The 13616-nt window shown below is 49.4% G+C and overlaps 1 non-coding gene across 1 annotated transcript; it reads right to left on the bottom strand.

Annotated features, from left to right (window-relative positions):
• Nucleotides 1–11482: 11482 nt before the first annotated feature.
• Nucleotides 11483–11554, bottom strand: TRNAT-CGU (transfer RNA threonine (anticodon CGU)). The gene has a single exon. It is a non-coding gene; the product is annotated as a tRNA-Thr (tRNA).
• Between the last annotated feature and the right edge of the window lie 2062 nt (nt 11555–13616).

The raw sequence follows: 13616 nt of genomic DNA, 5'->3' as shown, positions 1-13616 counted from the left end.
TGTGTGGAGTGTATAAATGCCTGTGTACACACATGCAGAATATCCTGCAATGCTACATCAGAGATAGAATTAAAATTCTATGTGGCTCAGAAAACACACAGGAAGATTCTAATTTTTTTTCATTTGCTTTCATAGACCTTATCCATGAGAATACTGTCTCCACTTGGCCTTCTTCCCTATTCTAGGTCAATACCATTGACTTCACAAGAAAGAGGCAAAAAACATCTCTACATTAATTAAAAAAAAAATTACGAGGATCCTCAAAATTACTTTAAGAACTTAAAATGTAATGTAACAGAATAGCGCAGAAGTTATAAATACAATGCTATATAAGCAAACAGTAATATACCCACACTGAGCTGTATGTCTACCGTGCCCAAAGAAGGGGCACAAACCAGCGTGTCTACAAGCACGGTGTGCGAACCCAACTCAAAGACAAATAATAAGGAACATCGGGAGGGTGGGGGGTGAAAGCACTTAGGGTGAATAAGAAGAGAATTACCGGGAGCCTTGCCACTTGGTATGGATGTGACTAGATTTATTTAAAAAAAAAAAAAAAAAAAAAAAAGGAAAGAAAAAAGAAAACAGATGTGTTTTCTGAAAGTGAAAGCGGTAAGAAGGATGCGCATGGCCTTGCAGGAGCGAAACCCGGGCGCTTTCCCTGCTAATGCAGAGCCCGGCACAGCGTCTTGCCGGCCGGGCAGCCGCGGGGAGGGCCGCCAGCACCGGGGAGACGCGCACGTTTAAGGCACTTTCAGAGGTGGAAGAGAACAAAATGCACTTACGGTTCGCGGAGAACCAGCTCCGTCCTCTCCCTACGGCCCGCCCGGGACACCCGGCAGCCCCAGCGCCCGCAGCGCGGTGGTCCCAGGCACGGCGGCGAGGGCGCCCGAGCAGCCCCCACCGAGCCGGGCCCCGCACCCCGGCGGGAGCGGCCCCGGGCGGCGGCGCCTCCGCGCTCCGTCTTCGCCCGCTGCGAGCCCGGCAGGTCCTGGGAGCCGAGAACTGGGACTTTGTAGGCCAGTTGAAGACACAAACCTCTCATCTCGCCCGCAAAGACCCAGCCCTCAACTCGCCCATCAGGCGCAGGTTGCAATTTCTTATTTCTAATTCTTTTAACTGAACTCCTCTCTCCGGCCGGTGCCACCGCAGAGCCCCAGCCCCCACCCCGGGGCCACCGGGGACCCGGCCGGAGTGCGACCATGCCCCCGGCAGCACCCACCGCTCCCGGCCGGGGCAGGCAGCGATCCGCGCCGCCCCCTCCCCGAACTTGCGAGCTGGGCCGGGCCGGGGCAGGAGGGGACGCGGCCGGTCCCGGAGCGCAGACACCCCGGAGCCAACACCGAACCTCGGGCCGGGCCCCGCAGAGCATCGCGACTCGGCACCGCCGATTCCGATCCTGCGGGAACTTCGTACGCGGGGAAAAGGGAAAAAAAAAAAAAGAGACAACACCCTGTACAGCTCAAACGGCCAAAAAAGCCCGAGAGCCTCAGTTACCTGCTCTGAGGAGGAAGCAGGGGAAAGGGGCTCGGGGGGGAACCCTGCGGCCGCCTCCCCTCCCCAGGCCCGCAGGTCCTCGGGATTACGCACAGGAAGGACTCGGGCTGAACTACAACCAAGTAGGGAGAAGCCCCTCTCCTGCCTCCCGCTGCCCAGTTCCTCGCAGATGGGTATTTAAAGGGGTATTGATCACGTTGAGATTTTTTCCACCCTTCCTCTGTGCCCTTCCAAAAGGCAAAATTGAAGAAGAAAAAAAAAAAAAAAATCGTTGCCACAAGGGACGTTGCAACATTTCGCTCGGCTTTTCAAACGCTGCGTCCCGACCCAACAAAAAGCAGAGAAGTAGGAGAAAGAAGAGGGAAAAAGAAAAAACACCAGAATGCCCAAAAGCAGCAATTAGAAACAAAAAAAAAGGCCAAAAACCAACACCCAAAAATCACCAAACCAGACACAGACGAGCCGCTCCGTGCAACATTAAGGCGCAATCCCGATGCGGCGGAGTTTCTGTCCTGCGGCAGACACACGTCCCTCGAAAGTTTGCTCCACGTGTTGCGGCTGCGTCCCGGGAGGGTCGGCGCGGCCCGGCACACCGGGGCGGTGCGGGCCCGCTCCGCCGCTCCCGCGCCGTTTAAGGAAGCGGCCAGTCCCCACCCCTGCGCCGGGCAGCTGCAGCTCAGCTCGGCAGAGCTGGAGGCTCTCCCAGGCCGCCCTCCCCACCCCCTGCCCTCCCCGACGCTCCGCTGGCCCATCCGGCCCCGCACAAGGCAGGAAATGGGCGCCGGTGCCCGCCGCCGTCCCGCCGCGCAGCCGGTCGCCTCCCGCCCTTCCCCGCGCTCCTCCCGCCGGCGCCTCCGCCGGGGCAGCCCCGCCGCGCCGACCTGCGCGCCCCGCGGCACACCGGCGGCGGAGGGCGCCCTCTGGCGGCCACTCTGCGCCGGCCGCGGCTGGCGCCGGGCGGGGACCGCGGCGGGACCGGGGGCTGCGCGGCAGAGCGGGACCGGGACCGGAACCGGGGCGAGGGGGTGTTGTGCGGCGGAGCGGGGTCTGGCCGGCCGCGCAGGCCAGCCACGCCGAGGAGCCGCCGGAGCCTCCCTTCCTCTGCGGCGCTACAGCCGCTGGAAGACTCGCGGCCGCGCTACAAGCCCTGGGGATCCCCGCGGAGATCGCTGCCCCGAGCGCAGCAGCCCCTCCGCACCCCGCGAGTACCGGGTCTGCGCGCAGCCAGCATCTCCCCGAACTGTCCCCGATACGTGTCCGCGTATGGCCAGCGTTCTCCTGCATGCCCAGAAGCAGTCATGCAGACAGCTTGCCTCTGTCATAGGGTTGTCAGGGGACACACTCTGCCCTCCCGTGTGTCCGGGGCCTTTTCATTTACATATCCAGTAAGGCTAAGTGATCAGAATCTCTGCACAAAGTAAAGCTATACAATGTATACATTCTATAGAGGTTTTGCAAAGACCTACTCATTTACACACACATTCAGTTAAAAAAGCGTTTTAAAAAAATCTCACAGGTCCCTCAGTACTGTGGGGTCAAGACAAAAGGGGCAGCTGAAATGCCATAAAAAAGAGAATTTACTTCTTCCTGCTTTTCAGTCTTACATTATTCCTCTGCACCTCCACACCTGCCTCATATTTTCCAGCTTTCTGGACTTCTTGGAATGAAACTTTTATATGCTTTGGATACCAACCCAGCATGTGCGGGCCCTACCCACACGTTACAGGGGACTGGAGAGTTACCACACCTCCCTTTGAGCTTTGCTACAGATCCTCCAAACACCAAACTGTGGAAAACAGGACAAAACATGAACATACCACAGGCATTTTAAGTTACTTGCACGACCAAACCCCTGGACAGCTTACTTCCAGCATGACAGCAAAGTAGCAACCAATTTAGTAGCATTTTGAAGCCACCAGAAACATGGAGGATGGCTTGCAAGGTTTTGTCCTACAGAGGAGATCACTCACTGTTCCTGCGAGAAGACAGCAAGCAAGGTGATCTTCACTGAAGATCAAAGCAGGAACACAGCTCCGTCAAGTTGACCAGCAGGCCCACAAGAGGCACAAACCAGAATGAGCTCACATTGATGGGACAGGATTGTCAACACACCGGCAACACATCTTCTGTACCTGGCAGGAAAGCCTCAAAGGCAGCATCCAGAGACTCCTCTTTTAAATATTTGAATTCATCAGGACACGAATGCACATCCCTGCTGTCGTCTTTGGATTTCTTTTTCCTCTATACTGAAGCAACCATGTGTACGCAGGTTGAACTAGAAGCTTTTCTGTGCTCAGAGCTTTATGGCATCAGCATCATTATGGATGTGGCAAGTGATTCTACCTTGCTTGCATGGATAGAACAGGACAGAGACAACCTGATCTGTCATGTAACTGCTCCTCTTGATCAACACTGCGAAGCCATCCTCTACACAGAAGAGTGTGTTCCTTGGCTGGAAGCCTGATGAATATTTAGAGCCAAGGAACATGTTGTTTAAAACCAATAGTAGAATGCAAATTGAATCATGGACCATGGGCAAAAAGATTTGAAAGAGAGAAGAAGTTGTATAAACATTTTGGAAATAAGACATACTGGTGGAAGGTACAGAAATGAAAAATTTCTTGACCATGTGGAACGGTGACACCCAGGAATTTGTTCTGCAGTGATGATGCCCAGTGAGTACTGGTAGAAATGAAGACTTCCAAAAACTGTAAAAGACACCTTTTCTCTGGTGAAAGGCATGGATGCCCTTCAGTAGAAATCACTTGGGTTGAACAAGAAAAGGTCTCAATGGGTTTTAGATATTAAGAGACTGTTGCTCTTACAGAGGCTGCAAGTTACAGCTGCCAACCTCTTAATTTCATTCTCTCTTTTTCCTTAAATACTATTCTTGCTTTTTGGCTGTATCAAAGAGCTACTCATAACACCACAGACCAATGCTGAGCACAACAAATTCATAGCAAATACCATACTTATGTGTATGGAAGGAAGAGCACAAGCCAGGGAATGGAGAAGTTTCTTCCTAATTAAGCTGATGGCATACTGCTTAGCTGATCAACTCTTTAATTTGCTATTTTCAGCAGCCTCATACATGCTGCCTCTTGTCTCCATCTGGCTCCCACTGGTGCTGATGTGAAGCACCTCCTAATTTCCATGAGAGCAGGGCAAGACTTTCACACAACATTTTTGCCCAGCGGGAGCTCTCATGCAGGGAGCCCAGTCCCATGAGCACTGGCAGCCCTTTGGTGGTAACTGGATACAGCACATTTCAGACAAGTCTTCCCTTGGCAGGAGGTACTTCCGTACCTGAGAAGGTCAGGTCTTTGGACTTCATCTCCTCTTGCAAATACCTGCTGGCTGCTTTCCACAGTGTGCAGAACCCATGTGCTGGGAATACATGAATTCAGCCCCTTTCTGGATGGGAGCTGCGAAGAGGATTAGCTCTGCATTCAGTTCAAATGTAATCACAAGCATATCAAGTTGTAAAGCATCACAACTTTCACAATTCTATAAATAAACATAAGCAGTTTGTTTCAAGCTATTTGGCAGCCAAAGGGCTAATATATTAATAACATTAGACCAACAATAGCCAAGAACAATACTATGGAACAATAGATTCTATCACTCTGAAAACAGCCCTGTTTGGAAAAAAGAAAACATTTTTACAAGAGCCATGAACCAGATGGAGTAGCTTCTTTATAGGTCTTCACAAAGTGGAAGACTGCAGTGATACCTCCAAAGTCAGGAGGGAGCTTCTGCATGTTGGTGACTGGGACACACTTAGACCCTGTGGATGCCATTTGGTCGAGTTGAATGCATGCATTAATCTGAGTTTTTCTTTCTTGATCTTGCCTATACTTAAGCAATACCTTTCTCTGCAAGTAGATCCATTGACCTGTTAACCCTCCAGCCTGTGGTACTAAGCAGCATGTAAGCAAGTGTGACTTGTAGCCAACAGCTTGGTATTTCAGAATCAGACCTTGCTGACAAAAAAGTTAAACTTGAAGATAATGTAGTGAGAGAAATAACTGAAACCCCACTGCTGGCACAGCATGAAATTCACTGGTCTTCACCTGAAAATATGAATCCATGCTGGAGACCGAGTCAGATCTTTTCACTTCCAAAGAATGTGTGCTTGTGTGTATATGGGGGGAGAGCAGAGAAATCACAGGACTAACGAGCTATGATTAAGCTCAGAAATAATGGCTTCCTGTTCAAACACAGAGCTATGTCTCTTCTTAGTACAACTATCTCATCCCCAATTGTGTCTATTAAAGACAATTACCAGGGGAGACAGATATGTGTAACCAGATGTGGAAACAACAGTCATGTTATGCACAGTGCCATATGCAGTTTAAATTCTTTGGGGCTGAACAAGTTACATATAAAAAAAAAAAAATGTGTGTGTGCATGTTTGTGCACTGAGGAGCAGCTGTCAATGGGGAAATCCCCTTAGCCCACTTTAATCCTACGTTCCACAATCCCCAGGGATTAAACAAATGCACTAACATTATTTACTGTAATGCTCCCTCCCTGGGGGGCTTCAGTCCATGAAATCCACTCCAGCATTTGCAAGTTCCAGTTGTGAAATAGGCTGCACACAGTCTATATTTGGTAGCTTGCAAGAACTCTCTCAGTTGGGCCTGGAGTGATGAAAGGACAGGAGTCAGGAATTCAGCTCAAGCAGAGGTTAACAGGCAGCGGGCTTGGAGGGGGAGCTCATTTCTTGCTGTACAGGTCTTACCCAGGCACCAAGGTACCGCAGTGACCGCTGAGAGGGGACAGTGTTCACAGGGCTACACAATACACTTTCTTAAAGGTGCTGCCACAGTACTGTTCTTCCCAGCTACACACTGGGAGTATGAAATGAGGCTTTAAACCCAGCTACCCCAGTAAAGCCTCACGTGCTTTCTTCTTTCCTCCTCCTATAACTAAATAAGTGTTTGAACTAGGGTACAATTAGTGACAAGGATCACATCAGTACAGATGCACAATCCTCACAGTCCCCATAAAGCTGTGACAGTGCAAACTGCATAATGCCATCAAGGTCTCGTGACTATTTGGGTTCAACTGACGACCACAGCACCCAACAATAACATACAAAAGTTTCAAGCTGGGGCTCTCAAGAATCCAATGCTAGCTGATTGCTCTGTCTCTTTTTTGAGCTTCCTATCTAAGTTTACTATAGCTTCTTCGAAGACAGTAAACATTACATTTATACATAGTTTAAATTCTTCAATTTAAATGGTTGTACCAACTATGGTTTGAACTACTGCTGGCACAAATGAGACAGCAGGTGACAGTCACAGGGAGCATTGCCCTGAAGAAGCCACTGCTGTTAGCACAGGGACAGGTCTGGCCCTGTGTCCTTCAGGCAGCCACAAACAGAACAAACTTCAAAGGCAAAGGAGTTTCACAGAATGGCTGAAGTTGGAAGGGACCTCTGGAGGTCTCCTGGTCCACCCGCCGCTTGAGCAGAGTCACCTAACGGCGGCTGCCTAGATGGCTTTCAAATATCTCCAAGGATGGAGACTCCACAACCCCCTGGGCAGCCTGTTCCAGTGCCCAGTCACCCTCACTTGAAAAAGTGATTCCTGATGTTCAGAAGGAACCTCCTGTGTTTCAGTTTGTGCCCTGTGCCTCTTGTACTGCTTGTTACTGATGCTTTTTGCACTGCTGACACGACGTCTCATGCTGGACTCTGAAGCCTGGCTTTGGCACCATAATCACCAGGCCAGTGGAGCTGTGTTGTTCTAAAAGCAAAGGAAATCTTTCTCCATGATATGAGATTCATATGAGGACTGATAGTTCAGAAGCTATATTAACCCAACATCTGACACCGTTTCCATGGCACTGCATTTACAAACATATAATTTCATCAGCTCCAGTGTAATTTTTTTCCAGTTTATAGCAAGGTCATAATAAAAGCTGTACTCATGTTACTGCCCTACAATCCGCAACAGCTTGCTTACCATGGTAAACTTCAGTCAGTGGTAAAAGCAAGAGGGTACTCACAGGGATAAGAAGAACCCCTGTGCACAAACCCTCCGGGCCTGGGCTCTGAGTTTATGTTTCTTTCATGCAGTTTATAGCAGGAATGTGAATATGCACCTGAGAGACAAAGAGGGAGATGAGCAGGGCTTCTGTGACCAGCAAGCACCGTGCTGCTGAGGCTAAACAGACTGTGGAGGAGATGAGATTAGAAACCTCCCATCCAACCCCCTTGTTCCTCCTTCCCTGCGTAACTGAAGCTCATTTCAGACACACAGCCTAGAGTCCCATCTGGCATCTTACAGGCTTCACAGAAGCAGCCACTGCCATTCAGCACCACTTTTTCCATTTAAATTCTGGTTTCACAGGTTCCCTTGGGAACCCAGCACTGCTCACATCACACCAGCAGGCCAGCAATGACTCCCATTCACTCTCCAGGGTGCCCAGAGCTCATTCACAAAATCCCACTGCAAACACAATGTTACACCTCGTGCTCTGGGGAGCAGCAGCAGCTGTGCTGAGCCCCTCATTCCTCCTGGTCAGGGAGGCACATCCAGACCTTTTCATTAGTATCTAATTATAGATGACAGCAGCACCCTCAGGGCTGGACCTCTCTGAGTTGCTATGCTTGTACCAAAGCAAAAATGCAGCTGGGATCCTCATGGAGGAACTTCACAACTGCTGCCCTCCTCATGTTTCCAGGGAAGGGGACACCACTAACACTGCCCCTTGAACACAGAATGAGGACGCTCACTTTGCCTTTCCTACAGTTGCCATAGACGGAGTTCTCAGGTGAAAAAAATATATTCTTATTTCCTATCTCACTGTCTTTTTTAAAATTATGAACTGCTGCAGCATTCAATGGATTACTACTCACAAACACGTACCTGCTCCTCTGGCAGAACAAATCGAGTAATTTCTGTTTCTGCTCGAGCCTTCGGCATGCAGACAAAAGCATTTTTTATTCATCAGTGGTAAAAGGCTACAGCCATTTGACTTTAAACACAGACACGCTTCTGGGCTCTCTTCCAGGAAGTCTGTGTCACCCAGGCTTTAGATCGATATGTTTGTCTGCAAAGTCACCCTTTTGATCTGTAATTTTTCATTTTGACACAATAAATGCCTTTTGGTCAAACTTCAGCAGTCCATTGAATTCCAGGCATAATGGAAACGGGAATCACATTGCTGTAGCCATGTGAAGATTTCCACAGTTTGGGGTTTATTTACTCATGGGTTAATTTACCCAGCCATATATTTGTGATTCAGGTAACACTGCAAATACTGTTCTCCTGCTTCATCTACGATCTCTGCCTTCCCCTCAACTGTTGGTGGCCTCACCAGCAGCTGTAGCTTTAATAAAACCCCTTGTACATTTATTTGTCTAATCTGTAGGAAGCATTATTGCAGTTCCCTGTTGAAGGTGCTGAGCATCCTCACAGTTTGGCCCTGTCATTTGCCGTGTACCCAGGCAGGACCCGGCTGCCAGGACGGCAACCGCGTCGCTGAGAACAACACCCGCTATTTGCACAACTTGGCACCTGTATTTTCTTTCAAAGTTCAAGGTTTCATGGTTTTCCTTTTTTCCCTTTTTAGTTTTTTTTTTAAGGTGTCAGCCAGCCCATGGAGGGATATCCAAAAAGCAAGAGAGCTGGGAAGAACAACCCAACACTATTAATGGGACGAGTGGGTCTGAACAGCTTTTGGGACGATCCCCCCGCCCGGCTCAGGCAGCAGGGTCTGGGCAAGGCTTTCCAGTGACCGCACCGCTCTTTCTGAACCACACACAGCTCCTCCTGTGTTGCTAACACACTGGTTTTCAGTGAAGTTTGACCCTAGGGAGGGTGCGACAGACACTCAGGAGAGTTGCAAAGCGCTGAAAATGTTATTATAATCCGAACAAAGAACACAATGCTTTTAGTCCCCATTCACATCTTACCTTTCAAAAGCAAGCATTTTCTGTCAAAAATGCATATAACACACAATTCAGAAACACTGGTGTTATAATTGATTCATTTTTACACTTATTTTAAAGTAGTCATTAAGATGTCTGGATTCCGAATAACTGGTTTGTGAAACCAGAAAGGTCAGGAAATTCTCTACCTAAATATGGCCAAGATTTTCAGCACTATCACATCTTTTAAGTACATTAACTGCAATGTGTTTTAGTAGGTAATTAAGAGGAGCCTCATCTTTATCCTCATTTAATAACTTCTCATTTCATGACGCGTTATATTCAGAGGGAGACCGCTCAGTATTTTCTGGAATAAAATCAAAGATTTTAGGCAACTCAAATGAGGCACCTATATTTTTTTATGGTTTTGGTAAGGACTTGCATCCAAAATAAACAACTCTCTTTTACCCACCAAAAAAACCCCAAACCAAAACCATCTCCAGCACAGTTACGATCAGATCATAAGCATCTTGATTAAAGCCAATTGACATATCAGGACTTTAACTGTGGAGACTGAAGTTAAGCAACTGTTGAGCTGTCTGGATGTGTTTTAGCCCCAGAGAACAGCAATGCCAGAGCTTTACTGAAATAGCTGGATCTTAGTCCTGGGTTTGTGGCACACGTTTGGGCAAGACTCAACTGCTCGAGTTTATGGGATGGCAAGCCTGTTTCAGGGAGGACCTCAGTTTCACAATTGGTTTCAACCAGAAACAAGCCTACATGATTCTGAAATTCTCTGCAAAAGCTGCAAGACGGCTTTTGAATAATTAGAAACAGTGTGGTTTGACATTCTGATGTGAGATGCTGAAGAATTTAAAAAAAAAAAAAAAAAAAAAATCAAAATAGGGTGTTTCAAAGCTGGAACTTTCATCTTCAAAAGCCTCCAACAAAGCTGACAAGGTTTTGACAGCACTGCATTTTCCAAATAAAATGGTGTCTAAATTTTCTAAACAAGTTGCATTTCCTGTTTTTATATAAAAATGTACTACAGCTTTTTTTGTGGCTTCTTAATAACATACTGCACAACCATTTTGTACAAACCTCCCAAACCACCTTATGTACACGTACTTCCAATACCTATTGAGAAAGACAAACAGCCTCCTACCCAGTCAGTCCCAGGCTAAGGGGTAAACCGCAAAACCAGCTTTTTCTAAGCATCAAGGAAAGCAGCTAGTTTTTTGGAAGAGGCTTCTTAGCTCTTCCCAGATACATGGTTATTGCGATTTTGCAGTGAAATGACTCTATTCTTTACATATTTTAAGCTGTCTGAAAGCAGTGATAAGCAAAGCGATGTTATCCAGAGCCAGCAGAAATGCCCTTGCACATGTAAATCTTCACACAGCTTTATGTATTAAGAACCAAACAACCAAGGTCAGTCCTGGGTAAATGGTACAACTGCACTAGGCTTTTCACAGCTGTATTTGTTTATTTCACGATTTGGCTTCCCTCTACCATCTAAGGATTCTGTATGTGAGAATTACACCCAAACCAGCACCTATAGAGAGGGGATTCATCACTTTGAAGCTCACCAAACACTTCCGCTCCACACCAACGCAAACATCAGGTTTATTTTAACGACGATTCACTACATTCAAAGGAACTGTCCTGAAGCAAAACCACAGTGCAATCCCTGCTGCAGCAGCAGTCGCTCTGGTCCCACAGCAGAGCTGTGATGCGCAGCACAGCTGGTCCGCACCAGGGGAGGGGCTCCCGGGGTGCAGGGCTTCGGCCCGGCCACACCTTTGCTTCTGCACTCCCAGGTTGGAGACTCCGTGGATGCCACCCGTGGGCTCAACCCACGGCCACGAACTCCCCACCAGCTCTGTGACGAAGACGCCACGGCCACGGTGGGAACCCACGGGAACTGCAGCCACCCACGGGCTCTGTCGCCCCGCTCCCTGGGATCCGCAGTCTCCCCGCCGCGCTGGGCCGCGGGGCTCCCCGGGTGAACACCGCGGCTCCGGAGCAAAAATGGTCCGCACAAGAGGCGGCGTCCGCGGCCTTCCGGAGGCGCGGTTAACCAGCGCTTTGCGCTGCCTCAGCAGGCACGGACGGGGTTCGAACCCGCGATCTTCGGTTTACGAGACCGACGCCTTACCACTTGGCCACCGCGCCTGACGGGCTAACAGCACCCCCGCGCCGCCAGTGGAAGCCGGCGAGTCACCCGCCCGCCGCCGGGCGCGGCCCGCCCGCGGAGCTGCCGGCGGGCGAACGAGGCGGCTCCCCCCGCCGGGAGCGGGAGAGGCCGCCCGGAGCGCGGCGGGACCCGCGAACACGTGCGGGCGCGGGGCGGTGCCGCGGCGGGCGCGGGGCGGGGCAGCGGGCGGTGACCGCCCTGCGGACCCGCGCAGGGCAGGCGTGGCCCAGCGCGTCCCCGCCCGCTGCCGGTGCCCTCCCGCCGGCGGCGCTCGGCTGTGGCCCTGCAGAGAGCTTCCTCAGAAACCCGCTTCTGCTCAAACCACCACCGCAGCTGACCCTTCCCCGTCAGGGCTCTTCGGCATTACCCAAAAAAGACCATCAAATTATCGGGGAGCATCTGTTTTTCTTTTTCCTGTTTAACAACTCCCGATGTTTCTCATGACAGAGTGAACCTGTGCATCGCCACAGAGACACAGGCTTGCCCAAGGAAACGAACTGTACCTATTTTGTACCGAAAAAAGTCTATTGCTAAGCTTGCACGTTCAGCTCTGTTGCTCTCTGGTGTCTGGCACCTGCTATGGAGCGTGCTGGCCCCATCTCGCAGTTTGGGGGGGGTCTGCCCCCCAAAGCACGAGCGGTGGGAGCAGACCCTGCTCACAGCCTGTCCTGCTGGGGACACAGCCCCCGGGGCGGCTCAGCACACGGGGACCCGGCCCGGGGACACAGGCACAGCTCAGCTCCTGCCCTGCCGCTGCCTCCCATCCCTGTGTGCCAAGCGACAGCGTTTCCACCCCTTCCCTTGGGACAATATCGGGCAATCTGACATGATTTTGTGTCAGGAAGTGTTTCCTGATATTCAAAGTGAATTTTCACATTTTACTTCACTACCATTATCTTCTGTTTACATAGTAAAATCATAATAGCATAAATCATAAATACAATACTACATTATTAATATTTCCTCCTTCTGGTTTCCAGCTACCAAATATTTAGTCTTATGGCTAATGCTTGGTTAAAACCCAAGAAATGAATCAGCTCTCATTTTTATCACCACTAGCTGTAGGGCAGGAGGGAGAAATTTGAAGGATGTGGTTTTGAACCATTATTTTGTTTTGAATTGAAATTTCTCGGTTTGATTGCTAGTTTTCAGCCATTGCTGGGCAGCAGAAAGTGATCTGGTATTTTTTGGCTTGCATACTCCTCCTAAAAACACCAACCAAATCAACCAGCAGCTAAATTCCATCTACCTTATTTAGTGCCGCAGTCCAGCTGTGAGTTATAAGCCTTACGTTACATGCTATTGAATCAAAATATTAACTACCTTGTCTGATAGCAAGCTAAGGCACAAAGACCTCAGTGTGAAGAAATAAGAGTTTAAGCACTATGCCAGAAGACAATGCTGACGCATTATCACCACAAAGTTGTTTTAAAATCACCATTGACCCAAATAGTTATGGTTATACATCAGGGACAATCTTCAATTTACTAGTTGTATGCTCTAATCCCTTTTTTGCATCCAAAAAGCAGCTGGCTCCAAGGACAAAGCTCACCCCAAGTTATGCAGACAAGGAGGGTCCCTGCTGTGTTACGTGGGTCAAAAGACATTTAGAGTGGAGTGGCACATCCCAGGCCCCTGTCTGCCATCAGGGATCTGGCAAAACGTTCCAACATGCTCCATCAAAACAGCACATGGAGCCAGGGAGAGTAAAGTCACGGCTTTGAGACCGCTGTGCTGAACAAAAGATGTCTGCCGAGACAAGGTGAGGTCAGAGCCTGCTGCCACATTACGGGAGCTGGCCCGTGTACTCGCTCGCAGCTCACAAGAGATGTATTTCCCCTTTTGTAACAGCTCTCCTTGCCACCATCCAGGTTTTTGGGAGTCAGAACCACAATCTGTTTCCTACTCTGTTGTTGCCTCGTTTAACCTTTGTCTGGCTTCAAACCCCCTTTCCCTCCTCCCTTCCCCCTCCATCGATAAGAGCAAGATAAAAATCACTTCACAGGGAGTTCTCAGCTTTAACTCCTGGTTGCAAAATGA

The sequence above is a fragment of the Columba livia genome, chromosome 18 (genome assembly GCF_036013475.1).
Source record: "Columba livia isolate bColLiv1 breed racing homer chromosome 18, bColLiv1.pat.W.v2, whole genome shotgun sequence".
Taxonomy (NCBI): Eukaryota; Metazoa; Chordata; class Aves; order Columbiformes; family Columbidae; genus Columba; species Columba livia.
This window is presented reverse-complemented; position numbering and strand designations above follow the sequence as displayed.